The sequence below is a fragment of the Mus caroli genome, unplaced genomic scaffold (genome assembly GCF_978045245.1).
Source record: "Mus caroli unplaced genomic scaffold, Mus_caroli_1 scaffold_8, whole genome shotgun sequence".
NCBI lineage: Eukaryota > Metazoa > Chordata > Mammalia > Rodentia > Muridae > Mus > Mus caroli.
This window is the reverse complement of record NW_028227263.1, coordinates 62,026,322-62,042,725: the sequence shown is the minus strand read 5'-3', so window position 1 is coordinate 62,042,725 and position 16,404 is coordinate 62,026,322. Positions and strand designations below refer to the sequence as shown.

Below are 16,404 nucleotides of genomic sequence, written 5' to 3'. Positions count from 1 at the left end.
AGATGAGGCAAGAAGTTTTGAGTCTCAGTAAAATGCAAACTAGAAAGATAGGAGACTATACCCAGCCAGAGGTAGGGTATTAGCATTTGCTATGAACATTGTTAATAGGAAATATGAATTAGCATCACAGTGAGTTATCTGCTCTATATCCACTAGGATGATTAAAATTTTAAATTTGATTATACCAAGTACTGATGAAGAGAAACAATTTCAATGAATTACTAATGCAAGTGAAAGAAAAACAGTTTAATAACTTCTCACTGAGTTATCATATGACCAAGCAATTCCAATTGTAAAAACAAAGAACAAGCCAAACACATAAAGATTTAATACAAGAGAGAAGGTTTTGTGGTTAACAGCCCTTGCTGCTAACAATTAAATGCTAATAATCCTTAAAGAGGATCTCATCTGGGTTAGGTTCCTAGCACCCACGAGGTGGCTCCATGTGCAACTTTAGCACTAGGGAATTTAATGCCCTTTTCTGAACTCCTTAGGCAACAGGCACACTTTTCACATATACATGCAGGCAAAACACACATAAAATTAAATTAAATTGAGGTGTAGAGAGATGGCTCAGTGGTTAAGAGCACTGACTGCTGCTCTTCCAGAGGTCCTGATTTTAAATCCCAGCAACTGCATGGTGGCTCAACCATCCGTAATGAGATCTGACGCTCTTTTCTGGTGTGTGTGAAGACAGCTATGGTGTACTCATCAAATAAAAGAAAAAAAGGAAACATTTTTAAAAATTAAATTAAAAAGAGAGATTCAGGGGCTGGCTGGTCATGTAGCTAGGGGTAGAGAACTTCCCTGTAGGCTTAAAGCCCTGTGGTTAGATTAGAAGCAAGCAAAAACAGAACAAATGTGTCTATTTCAGTGTTCAACAGAGGAGTTGCAATCACTGAACCAATCCTAATCCTGTTTTTACTACTTTTCTGCATAGAAGCTCTCACAGCTAACTATGGCTCACAGCATCCGTTACCCTAGGACCCCAGGAGCCTCTTTCCATGCCAAGAATTGCTTGAGTGAGACAAGCTACTGGGCAAGTGTAATACAGATGGCATCTGCTAATCAACAAGACCTTAGATGGAATACGCTAAAACAAGCTCCCCCCGCCCCAAAACTCAATCTATTCTTTTATCCATTCAGGGTCACTCCTTTCCAGGAGAAATAAAACATGTGATTTTTAAGTCAAACTATAAAAAAAGAGGAGATTCCCCGATATCAGACAGTGGCAAATTGATATAACAAACTGTCAAAGGCATGTTGGGTTGCCTGTTTTTTAATTTTTCTGTTCTTCTTGGCTTAAAAGCTATTCTTCTCTACTGAGATACTGTAGCAGTAACTTAAAGCCACAATTCGGTACATATAATACTGACAGAATGAGAAATATTTGTATCTTCCAAAGTCAACAAACAACATGCGCTTCCTTAGGAAACCTTAGCAATTTGCAAACTCACCTGAGTTTGTGTGACAACCTAAGATCTCTGGGACAGAAAGGACACAGGTCTAGAATGAGTAAAACGTTAAGAATCCCAAGAAGCTCTATTACTTGATGGTTACAAAGAGACACATTTGCAAAGGTCACAGAAGTTCACAAATAGCTCAGATAGTGTCATTAAACTCTTGGGAAGGTTTTCAAAGCTGTCAAGAGTGCTAAATGTTACTGAGGAAGGTAAAAATCCAGGAGGGAAATAGATCCAGGTGCCTACGTAGAGCAGAAGGGAAATGTACAGAGAGGAACAGATGGATCTGCTCTCCTCTAGCAAAACACTAACCACAAAACTGCTTCAAGTGAACTCTAATACATCCACACCAAGAAAATCACAGTCATCAAGCAGACTCCGTTATCAGCTCATAAATAAATGCATCCTATGTTACCAACAAGAAGCTTATCTCCTAAAACACAGCCACCCAGGAAAGGCATTGCAAAACTCTAGAAACCTCATAATTATCAAGTTTCTAGGTTGCCTCAAGTTTTACTAATTTACTACCCATTAAAAATTTTCCTTATATCATTGAGGAAAAAAAATTACATTTTTAAACATTTTTCCTTCTATCCTAAAAGAATAAAATATGACTATTGGCTTTTTAGGTCTTTTCCCAACATCTAAATCAATACAAGAATTCTCTTCTCTGTAGTCACAAAATTTTACTCTTCCTGAAGCTACGGAATGAAGAGGGCAGTCCTTGTCAACCAGAGACCAATGGAGCAGAGATGCAGGAGAGAAACTGAGAAAGCATTCAGGCTAATCATTTTTCAAAGTTCCAGTGTTCCCCAGAGCACATAAATGAGTAAATCCTTACCTGAGTAACTATTAAAATGTAATCAACAGGCAGTGCTTAAATGGCTGCTAGTAAAATTATTATGTATATAATTATGTTCATCTCTACTTAATGTGGTATGGTTAAATTTTAAGAAAATTAAACATTTTCTCTAGTTCAGAATAAGGGAAATATATATTTATGATAGAAATAAAAATTTAAAGTTTTTTTCTTCTATTGCAAACCTGAAGAAATAAAACATGTCTGGGGGGAAAAAAAATCATTCACCAACCATAACAAAAACGTTGGCATTGACTGCCCCCCCCAACCCCCACACCAGCACACTTCTGACTTTCTGAAAACAAACATAGACGAGAATACCACTAGCAGCTGTGAAAATGATACTAAGTCATCAGTAAATTATAAGAAAAATTTACAGAAAAATTAGTTCATTTACAATGCAAAATGAAATCGACTAAGTCAAGCATATATGTGCTCAAGTACTGCTATCATTATCTTTACTAAGTAGTTAGTAATTTTGAATTTTGCCTTAAAACAACTTTGTTCTTTATTCTGCAACACTGGTCCACCAGCTCCTCAAGCAGATACAACCTATCACACCTAGAGACTAGCTCCTGACAGGAAGAATCAGCACCATTGGGAAACAAAGACTGCCCCTAAGCACAGGCATGTCTGAAGCCACTGTGTGTGTACAATTATCTTCTTTACCTTTCACTGAAAACCTGTAAATGCTGGAGAAGTGTTAATACATTATTTTCAACCCTGGAACTACACAGAATAGTTCATCTTACATGTACTTTTAAAGTCTCCAAGTACAGAAACACAGTGACAAAGGCTATTTACTTATTACAAGTTCAGAAACAGGTAATAATTGCTCTCCTTAAGACCTTCTCTAAAACTGTTCCTGGTATATTTTCTTAGATGAAAATGGTCTTTTTGGTATAAGCTTACAGAAGCAGCATACACTCAGGAGAGCTGGCACCAACAAAGCCAGTATAAAATATTAAGCTTTGAACATGCTGAGAGCAATACTCATAATAAATAAATAAAACAGCCAACAGAGATATACAATTGCTCACTAAAGTGGGTAAAAATGTTCCCAATTTCTTTCAGCTAATTTTAATATCAAGAAAATGGGTTTAGATTCATCTATATCTTTAAAAATGGGGTTTAAAATAGGCTATTTGCTTAGACAAAAACTAGCCAACAACTCAGAGCTCCAAAGGCACAATATAACAAAAAATTAAGGGGCTATTCTCAGGGAACCCTGAAGATGTCCTGTGGGCAGCAATAGAAAGAAGCAAAATCTTCCTGGAAAGCAATTTAGCCAGTGAGTGTGGACATCCATTATCTATGTCAGCCTACTCCACAGGAGACTTTTTCCTAAATAAATTACTATTTTGCAAAAAGTAAAGCATTGTAGTATACAGATATACAGTCTTTGTAATACCATTTAAAATACTGAAAAATTAAGAACAATCTAAAGGAAAAGACAAAAGACTAGATTAACTCCATACTAACTCTAGAGGACTGCAAAGCTATTAGAACTAAACAGTTCTAACTTGAGATGTCCAGTACATAATTATTCACAATTGTTGTAAAATTCAGGAATATACGCTACAGAGGTGGAAGGAAAATGAGGCCATGCATTGTACTGTGAGCATACATGTGACTTCCTGATTGTACTACAATATTGCTTTAGCAATAGACACAAGAGAAAAGCATTGATTTTAAACGCTTCGAGTGATCTGGAACAAACAGCATAGCAGACACAAACACCCTGGCTGGGAGGGCTGGGCTGGCACCTGTCCTGATTATTAAAGGGAACTTTTTATACCTTGATTTCTGAGGGCAAAGGTCACAGAGGAAAGAAAGAAAAGAAAAAAAAAATAAAAAGAATACTGAGGTATGCTTCCAATTATTTAGGTTAAAAAAGGTTAAAAGATCCACATACACTTTTTTCAAGTTTTGATAGCCCACCTATAGCTCTTAAAACACTATCCGCTTCCTGTTTTAAAGGGATACTAATCCCTTCAACCTTCAAAAAATGAAATCTAAAGAAAGTTTTATTTTACTATATATAACATTTATCAATGACTTTTCTACAGACAAAGCTAAAATTGTGAAATACTAAAATGTCAACATACTGCTAAATTTAAAATAAACTGGAGTTAAAGTGGGGAGTGGTACACTAAGTAAAAAAAAAAATCAAATACTTAGTATTTCCATTTTTTAAAAAGAACAAATTTCTCATTCTCTTAGCAAATTAACAGTTTAGATTTAAGGAAAATGACAAATAGACCTCCTTAGAATGTCATTTATAAAAACTGACAAATGACTGCTTCAACTCTGATTTAAGAGAAAAGCTTGTTAGTGAAGATGATTTTGATTCAAAGGTTTTTACTGGCACTCACATTCTAAACTAAAAATAATAATAAAGTCAAGTTTGATGCTCTGAGCACCTATTTCCTGTTCAAACAGCCCTTTTGTTCTGCTTCCCTGCTTAATTTTAATGTTCAGTTTGCATCAGAAAATAGAAACAATGACAAAGCCGAGTATACACAAAAGCATAAAGGAGCCCAAGTATAAAGTATAAGATTATTAAAAGATTAGAACAAAAATCCTACCAACAAAACCTCCACAATTTTCTGTTTGCTTCACCTCAGATTAACTTCACTTGAAGCTGTACTCCAAAGCAACCAAACCTGAATACCAAGCTCCACCTCCCGCAATTCTAGTGGCCAGAGAGTCAAATCTCCTCCCTGTTAGTGAGGCTGATAGCTGGGATTGGATACGACTAATATCCATTATTTTAAAGAACTTTTCCTCGCTAGCAGGTTAGGTTAAACACACTAAACCCCTGGATAAGCTGGTTTCTTAAAGAAACAGGCTGTAATGTTTCAGTTTTCCCATCATAAGCAATTTGCTTTCTTTTGTTTGGGTTAAAATACAATGAAAATTCACAGAATCAACTTTCATTTGCTTGAGGATAAGCTATGCATGATTCACACTTCTAATATACGTAATGTGGCATTTTCACAGAACCACGGATATAAAGTTATGCTCTAAACAGATTTTCCCTTTTTAACAGAGTTCACATTTTGTCTGAAAAATTGTGAGGATCTACATAAAATTCACTATAAATTTTGCTAAGAACAAACTGCGTGTTCTCTAGGACATAGTGAGAGGACAATTAACTTAAGAAAAAAGAAACAGCATTTAAAAAACAAACCCTAAATGCTAAAACAAACACTCATTTCTAAGCTAAACCCTAAATGCTAAGAGTCACTTCTAAGCTATCTGTCAAATTCACTGACACAGTCTAGGGGTATCACAACACAGTATAAAATTCTCAGTGGCCCTAAAGACTGCTATTTCCTGTTAAAAACTGATTATTCACGGCAAAAGGAGATCTAAAGACACAAGGCAACTTGTCTAATGGCACATTCAGGAACAAAGTTAACTTGTTTATTTCACAGTGTTAAGGATCTAACCCAGAGCCTCAAATATGCTAGACAAGCCCCCTGCCATGGGTCCCAGGTAGAAAGTTCAGGGAGGTTTACGTCACCCCCTCTCCGGAGTTGTTTTACTTATTTTTTGTTTGTTTGGAACAGAGTCCTTACTATAAAGGTCAGACTGGCCCAGAAGTCACTATGTTGTCTTCTAAGCAGGAGGCTGCCTTAGATTCCCAAGTGCTGGGAAGGAAAGAAATTATTATTACCAAATGTAGATGAAATGTGTGTTCCCTTTAAACTATCCAAGGAGCTGTGATGGCATAATGGCATTTTTCACTATACTCTTAAAGAGACATACACTACAGAGATTCTGACTTTTAAAGAAAAAATTCCTACTGTCACTTATACATGACTACAACAATTGCTGTACTTTATGGTTTAATTAGAATTATTTACATTTTAGTGGCTTAGCCCAAACTTTTTTTCTGACATTTTAAGCATTTCCTGATTCAATAACTAGCATTTAAGATGTTTAGTAAAATACATTTTTCACTCCTACCAATACTTTAACTATAGCTGGTAAAAATAACATAAAAATAAGGCATTTTAAAGGGGTTCTTCTGATTTTCTGGTTTATGAGAAAAAGTGAAGCTGGCCTTGAACTCCTCCTCCTCCCTCTATCTCCTGAGTTCTAGGATTGCAAGCAAGTAGCACCATGCCTGCTACAACAGTGGGTCTTAAAATGTTTTCAATAAGCTTATGTATTAAAGAATTTTAAATTTAAATTTGCAGTTTTCAAAGTTCAGAATCTTTCAACAATTTTTTTTCTCAGAGAAAAATTCTATGTTTGAACAGAAAGCCAACAAAATTGTTTTGAATACAAAAAGAAGTCTTTGTACCAAACTAAAAATTCACATAATTGCAACTAGACATGAATATGGAGCAATACCCTGGTGAAGCCCAAACAGCTGCATATTCTATTATGCCCTTTAAGTGGACAAACTGAAAGAGCCAATTCACAGAAGCCTAGTCCCAAGATCCTTTGCAACAACTCATTGCTTTGAATGCCTAGCACTTCATGAGTCAAGTTCAGGTTTTCTTCCTAGTGTGCGACACTCTTGCAAAACAACATTGGAAGAGAAGTACAGGAACAATTATCAAAAAGAAAACATCTAATTTTCAGCGCAGACGGAGGAAGACAGACCAAACTTTTACAAGTGAGAGAAGGAAAAAAAGTTCAACTGGCAAACAGGATCAGATTGGTAAGATAGCTCAGCAAGTAAAGGCACCTGCCACTGATCTCCTCCTGATCCCCAGGACCTACATGGCGGAAGGAAAGAAGTGACTCCTACAAGTAGTACTCTGCCTCCATATGTACTAAGTGAGATAGATATACACTGACATGCACAGAAAATAAATATTCATTTGCTTTTTTTACAAATTGGCAAGAATGGAATGAGTAGACAATTTTGAGCACCAAACAAACTACTGCTGTGGGACAATTTCCCCTTCAAAGTGAATTACTTGTAAGAAAGACACTAATCATATGTTAGCACAGCACTAATATTAACACTAGTCTATTACCAAGACAACAGAGGGAAGATGTCAGCTAACTGGGGTGGTACATGCCTGTACTCCCACCACCAAGGAGGCTGAGGCAAGGGGATGACCACAAGTAATGCCAGTCTTGACTACATACCAAGATTCTATCTCAAAACCACAAAAACAAAAAAGAAGAGAAAGAACATCAAGGTGATAATCATCATTTGAGGTACATGATTAAAATTAATGTGTTTTATGCTATGTCTAGAAGCAGATGGTCACAAAAACAAGTTCAAGGAAGTCATATTAAACCCAGAAGCTATGCCAGTCTATACTACATGACAACATCGCGTGGTTAGAACAAAGAGTCTGCATGAAGCTGTTGAGAAGCTTTGTGTGTGACCACGCCATTTTCTAAATATCAAGTAGTCAGAGAAATATACTGTATATTCTTTATAGGAGTCCAGACATTTTTCCAAACCTAATCAGCTCAAAAATTAAATAATAAAACAAAAACAAAAACAATAAACCATCACTGAACAAAATAAACAACTTGGTCAGACCTGTTTTGATGAAAATAATCCTACCCAGGGCTGGGGGTGGGGAGAGACTAAAAGTACAGTTGGAAAGTACTTGCTCACTATGCACAGAGCCCTGGGATTGATCCCCAGAACCACAGGAATTTCGCTTCCAGGCACTATATACAAGGCATGCCGATAATCCTACCACTCAAAAGGTGGAAACAGGAAGATCAGTCATTTATAGTCATCCTTGGATACTAATATATAGTGTCAGGCCTGTCTACACTACAAGAGACATTGTCACAAAACCAAACAAAACCAAACAACCTAAAAAGAATTGTACCCATTCTTACAAAAGCAATCCTGTCATTCTCTCTAGACAGAGCTGGTGATGTACAAAGTCAGGGAAAAAAAAAAAAAAAAGACACCACCCTTGACTTAAGTGTAACATGCTAGGATCAGTGAGAATAGAGTCTGAAATCAACTATCCAAGTGATAAGGAAAACAATTTTCAAAGCATACTCCCCTGGCAGACACATGTAACCTCCAGCAGTGAGGGATGTGCTTTAGTTTTCAACTCTTGGTGTGGTTTATCTTCTTACCAGGGGTGGAGGAGAGCACAAAGTGTGTATGCCTAGGGGTTGGCCACGGCCCATTCACACATGCACTGCACACAAAGGAAACATTAAGAAAATTAAGGCAAACTACAGATAGGAAAGAATAATCCAAGCTGATAGAAACAAACTCTTTAAAAAGAGTCAGTAACCTGCTTTGTTTTAGGTCTGTAAAACGATTAAACAAGATCACCAATAAGCACAAACTAAATGGGGATCAAAATAAGAAGAAAAAAATGTAAGGAAAAACATTCATAATTTCACATATTAAGATGTACTGTTCAGGTTAGAGGCAAACATTATTTAATAAAAAGGAACGTGCACAAAGTAAATGTTCCATGGGTCTAAATGAAACTTCTAGATGGAGAAAAAGAAACTGCTTTTGTTTTCTTGTACCTATTTGGTTGCCTAAACCAGAAAATATAAGTAAAAGATTAAAAGACAAAGATTAATTATCAGATAGCTATCAAAAAGATTATTTTTTTTTAAATCACTGCTACAAATAAAGCAATCTTACAATTAATTTTTGAAAAGTAGAAACTGAACAGATAAGTCTCTTGTCACATATCTTGCTTTTGGAGAGGATCCAAATTCAGTGTCTAGTACCAACAATTGGGTGGCTCACAAGTGCCTGTAGCTCCAGGGGAGCTAGCTAACATCCTCTTCCAGAGTCCATGGGTACCTGCACTCACACATTTGCAATCCCCTTCCCCACCTGCTGAACACATATACACATATTAGACAATAAAATAATCTTTATAAAAGAGTCTCTTGTCTGTCAACTCACCGTCAACAAAATGAACAAAGTCTCTACCTCTTAAGAAACTTGTGAGAAGAGTGAAAACATGTCCAAATAAAATTAACTAGAGCATTCATTTCCAATTTTCTGAGTCAAAGATTAAAATGTAAAAATTTTAACATTTAAATATATCATTATTCAATACACACTTGTTTGTTTGTTTGTTTGTTTGTAGACAAGTCTCTCTATGTAGTCCTGGCTATACTGGAACTTGCTATGTAGACCAGCCTGGCCTTGCAAAGATTTGCCTGTCTGTGCCTTTGTGGGCTGGGGATTAAAAATCACTTACCATCACATTTTGTTTTAAACTTTCATTCTTGTTTGAAAACAAATGTCAATTTTGTATTTTAATTCTGACTTACCACATTTTAAGAGCTAGGCATGGCTATTTTAACTAAAATAACGTGGCCATAAGCCACACCCTTATAAATTAAGATTAATTTTTATTAATGCAAAAGACTCCCTATCTCTCCTATGGCTACTGAGCATCTACAATGTGACCAATATAAACGAGGGACTGCAGTTTAATATTATGTCATTTTAACTGTTTAAACAGCCAGAGGGGCTGGTAGTTAGCAGACCAGCAAGCACAGCACTGGTTCAAGAAACAAATACTAGAACCACGCTTGATTAATGGACTCCAAGTGCTAACTGAATTCAAAAGAAATGCTTACTCTGAATAAGCTACACAACCAACAGAAAGATTAAGGCCTATTTCCTATAACAGGAAAGAGTTCTCAAGAAAATCACAATGAAGCAAAGACTGTGTGGGTAGCGGTCTGAGTTGGCAAACAAAACAAAATAAATAACAACTAGGTAATTCATAAGAAATGATGAAGATAAAATAACCAGGGCCAAAATAACATCCTTGATTAATGGAGTTCTCCAAAATAAGAACTGAGCTTGTCTCATTCACCCCTCAACCAGCAGACTCCTGACAATCTAAATTTTCCCTCAAGTGCTAGGTCAAACCAAACACTGTATCTGATCAACTGTTACCTCCGCAGTGATGCATGTTGAAAGTGCCCAGTTAGTACCTATCATATCTTTCTTTCTAAACACTTTACAACCTAAAACTTCCTGTCTGTTGCTTTATTTAATTGCCTACCATTCTTATATTTACAAACTCCAGGAAAGCAAGGAACACATCCTGGCCATAGCAGTACCTTCAATACTCAACACAAAGTCTGCTGTGTATCAGGTGCTCAGAATGTGGAAAGGGAGAAAATGCAAGTACAGGAACTCACAGGGCTCAGTGCAAGCCCAGGGAAAGCCTTTGCCCATTGAGTCAGACCCAGAGTCTGACACCCAACAACCAAGATTTGGAGTGAGAGGTAGTATTAGTACCAAACCACTAAATAAACAAAACAAAATCAAGTATGTATTCATTTTAGCATGTAAATAAAAGTGTTTTTATTATATAGAGAAACACAGGGGTGGAGGGTGTTGTTGATAAATTTTAAGTTTTTGTTTGTGTGCAAATCCAAAAGTATCCACAATGAGGTGGAGATTGGGGGTGCATCTGCCAGAGGGCACATCTGGAGGTCAGAGGACAACTCTAGCTAGTTCTTTCCTTCCATCTTTGCATGGAAACTGACGATGAAGTCTGGTCACCGGACTTTTGTGGCCTGACCCCACAGTCATATTTTTGACAGAATTTTTAATAACTAAACATCTAGTTATTTCAATTTCAATTTATGTAAACAACACATCTCAGAACAACAGAAATATGGATTAAAAAAAGAAACTTTAAAGAGGTACTAGAGAGATAATTGAGACATGAAGATCCAGTTCTGCTCTTACAGAGGGTCTGAGTTCAGTTTCGGGCATACACACCCACACTGGGCAGCTCACAACCACCTGTAACTCCAGCTCCATGAGAATGCCATGCCTCTGGCCTCCAATGACACCTGCATATTCTGCACACACACACCCCAAACTGTAATAAAAATAAATACTTGAAAAGAATGTAAAGTTATCTGGGAATGAGACTACTTTAATATAAAAGCAGAGTAAAGTCATAAAAATGTAAGTGTTGCACTGGCTACATATATAAGCCTGATAGTCTGAGTTTGATCCCCCAGATCCACAAAGTCATATTCTGACCTCCATAAATGTTTTATACCATGCACGTATGCATGCACCAATCATCCGCAACATACACGCAATACTAACTTTTTTTAATATAAGTATTGGGCTGGAAGATGGATCAGTGACTAGGAATGCATACTGCTTTTTTAGAGGACCTGATTTTGGATCTCAACAGCCGTATCATACAGCCATATCATACAACTTGACTGTAACTCCAGCTCCAAGGGGTTCAATACTCATTTCTGGACACCTCCCCACCCCCAAGAAACCAGTGTTCACTCCATGTACACACACACACACTTACTTTTCAAATGAAATAAAAATGTAAAAGTAATAACCAAGATATTTTAAAAATTCAATAGGAAAAAAGAGAAAGGAGGAAGGCCTATAAGCAAATACAAGGGAAATGAAGAGCCAGGAAAAATATTTGCAATACAGAGTAAAAGACTGCTATCCTAGACAGATAAAAGGCACAATAAAAAAGATCTTACAAGTATAAACACTGAATCATGGCCAATCTGAACTAGGACACACTGCAGGTAGATGGTACACATCAGCTCCAAAAGTGCAAAATATCCCACAAATAATCTCTCACATTCATCGCATATTGAAAGTACTGCATCTTAGGTTAAATCAAAATATATTTCACTGCCTTTCTCTTGTCCTAGGGCCACGAGAAAATTTTAAATTAACATGGCTCAGATTTGCAATTTGCATTCATTTCTATCGGCACAACCAGTGTAGGTTATATAAACCACAGTAAAACTGTGTCTGAATTTTATCTCATGGATCGAAAAGTCACTGAAGGACTTTGAGCCTAGGACTATCATATCTATAAACACATTCAGGGCTGGCAAGATGGCTTAAGTGGGTAAAAGTTCTTGCTGGGCAAGCCTGAGACCTGAGTTTGATCCCAAGAACCCATGTAAACATTGAAAGGAAGAAACTACAAAGTTGTTCTGACCTCTACACTCACACATTTCACTTCACTTTACATTGTATCACATACATACACACCCACAGACAAGAGATAGAGAATTAAACACACATACACATACACACACACACACACACACACATTTAAACATCTTCTAGACACTAGAGCAGCCAGCACAGACTATAGGGAGCAAAACCTGAAGGAAGGGTAACAATTAGATGAGTACTGTTACCATCTTCTATAAAACAAAGGAGTTGGGACATTACATTTGGAGTAAGTTTTGAAAGTGGAACCAGCCTATCCACATTTAGAACCCTTAGAACACCTAGACTCACACTATCCTGCCTCAGTCTCTGGAGTAGCTGGGACTACAGTGGCATAAACAAGACACACACATACCCCACACACTTTGATAAAAATTTTAAGAAAAAATTTGAAATGCTTATAAAGACTTTAAAATGAATGTTCATGTGCTTTGACTCAGCATCAGTACCAAGACTGAATCCTAAAGAAACATGTAATAGCTTAGGAGATACAAAATACACAGGAAGACCACAGGTATGCTTGACAAAATGTTAATTAACGATGCTTATCTGTGGAAGTACTTGTGTTCCTACACATCTTAAAAATGTGGGAGAAATCCCCAAACTCTCTGTCAGTGTGATTTGTAATAAAATACAGAACTAAGTTTTAAAAGCAGAAGCAACTACACTATAAAAACAAAATATCTGCAAACTACAAACATCAAAAAAAAAAAAATGCCCCCTCAGCCAGATGTGGTGCCACACGCCTTTAATCCTATCACTGGAGACAGTGACTGGGGGAATCTCATGAGTTCCAGGCCAGCCTAGTCTATATAGAGAGTTCTAGGCTTTATAGTGAGACCCTATCTAAAAAAATTAAGAAGCTCCTCTCTCATGCCTTCAACAAGTTATTCAAAGCGTACACACACATGTGTGCGCGTGCGCGCGCACACGCGCGCGTACACACACACACACACACACACACACACAAAGGAGCAAAATTAAGAATTAAAGACATTTGTCTAGAGCAAACCCTAGGGCATTCTTAAACCTAAAAAATACTTCAATGTGTGGTTGACAAGTCCTGAAATACTTAGTACACTCACATAGCGTTCTCAAAAGTGGCGGAGGGTCACGTGGGTCCTAATGTTTCCCTTAAAGGATCTGCCCTCTGACACTCTCCCTCCAACAAAGCCTGTGCCAACTAGGCAGAGAAAGCTTACTACAAGTTTCTTTTGCAAGACTGTTTTAAGGCAAAGAAGACTCCTCAATAATCTGCCCAAGTCTGCAGGGAGGGGAGGAGTGGTGGAGAACAGAAAGGGTGGCTTTACAAAACATGGAGAGTTTTCTCCCACTTGCTGGTTTTGCCCTGAGAAGTACCAAATAGTGCCAAACTTTCTACAGCCGGCTTGAAGGGGTTCGGTGTAGAGATGAACAGAAATCTTAGTTCCTCATGCAAACATAGCAACTAGGAGCCAGCCACAAGGACCGTGAGTCTTCCTGCTTAAAGGAAGGCAGCAGAATCGTAACGTTTTCATTTCTACTTTATTACTGATTGCCTACAACTTTCTACCACGATCTACGGTATTTACTTTTCGACAGACAACTTGGGCAACAACAGCTGCAAGAAGAAAAGTTCCCAGAGTACACTTGTTAGAAGCAAAACAAGAAACACCATCGGAAACACCGGGGTGAAGGGAGGAACACGGCATTAAGAAACAATGAAATAGATGAACCACAACCATACACTATCTGTCCAAAGTTCAAAGGGCAAGGAACCTAAAGTGACACTGTTTGAAGAGATTAGTGGGTGACAAAACTAATTTTTTTTTTTTTTTTTTGGTGGTTTTTTCGAGACAGGGTTTCTCTGTGTAGCTCTGACTGTCCTGGAACTCACTTTGTAGACCAGGCTGGCCTCGAACTCAGAAATCCGCCTGCCTCTGCCTCCCGAGTGCTGGGATTAAAGGCGTGCGCCACCACGCCCGGCGAAAACTAATTTTTAAAAGGCTAGAGAATGAGCAAATCCACCGAGTCCAGAATGTTTACCTCAGTAAGAAACAGTAAACTGGGTTAGGCCAGATAAGAAACTCGTGAACACATACAAGTTTGAGTAATGTTCTAGTTCTGGCTCTGGAGTGAGGAGTCTGAAATTTTATGTTTTCTCTCTTTATAGTACATTGTGTTGCGTATTCTCCCAGAACTGACCATTACTTTAAAAACTTTGTGATATAACTCATATTTAATAAACTGTAAAGATTTAAAATCTAGTGAGTTTTGACATTAACACAGGAAAGTATGGCTGCAGTCAAAATAAAACAGCAATCAAGCTTGATATTTTCCTATCTGTGCCTATTACCCCTCTTACATGTTTGTCTCCCCGCTCCACCCCACCCCCACCCCGAGACAGGATTTCTCTGTGTAGCCCTGGCTGTCCTGGAACTCACTCTGTAGACCAGGCTGGCCTCGAACTCAGAAATCCGCCTGCCTCTGCCTCCCAAGTGCTGGGATTAAAGGCGTGCACCACCACGCCCGGTTTACATGCTTTTTAAATGTTAAAAAAAAAAAAAAAAAGAAAAAGAAAAAAAAAAAAAAGGAAAAATTAAGACAATGTCTTTTCTCCATTTAAATGTTCATGGTTTACCAAAAAATTGTCCCCGCAGGCCTGGAAATAATACATAAAACAGCAATTGCCATAAAATACTTCATAAATAATCTCAAAAGCCTACGTGGCATTTTAATTAGGAAAAGGATAAATTTCGAATATAGTTGGAAAGTGACGTTTAATTTCGGTTTTCGGAACCACTAGGTGCTGACTACCAAGCTAGTTAGCATGCACGGCTTGGAGGTGACCCCAAGGCCCCAGTTCCCACAAACGCCTGACAATTCTGGAGGATGATGGCAAATCACTGAGCTTTGATAGAGTTAAATTGACTTCAGACGCCACACTCCGTGTAGCTTGTTTACGCATCCAACAGAAATGAGAAACTTGAAAACGCTCTCAGAGGAGCAGAGAGCTTGGAATCCCGGAGACTCCCTCTGAGCCTTCCCTAGCCTCAGCCTACCAAAGGGACGTGGGGATGCCGCCCGGCGTGCGGCAGCTGCTCCGGACTGGCCCCAGGCGCGCCCACCCCGACCCCGAGCTCAGCGCGCGCCCGGGGAGCCCGGGACCGCGCCCCACCGGGACCGCGCCCTCCGCTCGCCGCCGCGAGGCCACCTGCTGCGCCGCCCGCCGCTTCCGGCTCCCAGGCCGCCCGGAGGCTGCGCCCACCGCTGCCCGCACTCCTCACCTGGCGGCGGCCCTCTCCGCCGGACGCGCTGCCGCCGCCGCCTCTCGCCGCCGCTGAGTGAGGACAGGTGAGGCCGCCGAACCCCCACTCGCTCCCGGCCCGCCGCCGCCGGCCCTCCGTCCGCTGTTTATTAAACTTTTCTGTTTGGCTGCTCGGCCTGTGACGCGGCCTCAAGGGAGCGCCGGCGATTGGCTCTCAACGCGCGCTGACGCGGCAGTCCCAGCCCGCTGCCTAATTATGACCGGCCCGGGCGGGGCCAAGGGCCGGAGGCGGCGTGGGGGCGGGGCCGGATCTCGGAGAGTGCTATTATTGGTCAAGGCATTTGAGGGGCGTGGCACATAGGCGCTGCTTTTCTCTCGGCCACGCCCCTGCCTCGGCGAGGTCAGCGGGCTAGGTTAGCTTTTTGATGTTGCCTCTGGAGCAAGACTTGGGGGGCGGGGTGGGAGGGGTCTGATGACGTAGCTCTGGGCTCTGCATCCTCCCAGGGAGAGACTACCCTTGTCTAGAGCTGGTGTTCCACCTGCGTAGTTTGAGAGACGACATAGATTGAGCTTCTGTTGCCCAGGCCCCTAGGAGACCAGGTGGGCCAGCCCAAAGTGCCAGGTCTGAACTGTGCCCTGTCCTGAACCACGATTTACAGAGAGCGAGACCTGAGGCGTGTGTGCTCGCTTGTGTAATACACACCTACACGCCTGGGCTCGGGAAGCCCCCGGACCTTCTCGCGGAAGCGTAGATTCTAGTCCAGCAGCCCTGCACAGGTTGTGCGGGAGAAGTGGGGGACAGCTCTCCTGAGATTTCCCCAGCCCAAACAGGATTGCCTAGAGTCCTGTCTTTATTTGAAATTATGTTATT

General features: G+C 39.6%; 1 protein-coding gene across 6 annotated transcripts in view; it reads right to left on the bottom strand.

Annotated features, from left to right (window-relative positions):
* Positions 1-15,720, bottom strand: part of Zfand6 (zinc finger AN1-type containing 6) — a 67,244-nt gene extending 51,524 nt beyond the window's left edge. For 2 of the 6 annotated variants that reach the window (XM_021167611.2, XM_021167614.3), the window contains exon 1: positions 15,553-15,720. The gene's annotated coding sequence lies outside the window, so the exon portion shown is untranslated. Of the gene's footprint in view, positions 1-4,910; positions 5,112-15,552 lie in introns of those variants that run through there. The other 4 variants (XM_021167613.3, XM_021167612.3, XM_029479080.2 and 1 more) reach the window with 3 other exon arrangements.
* Between the last annotated feature and the right edge of the window lie 684 nt (positions 15,721-16,404).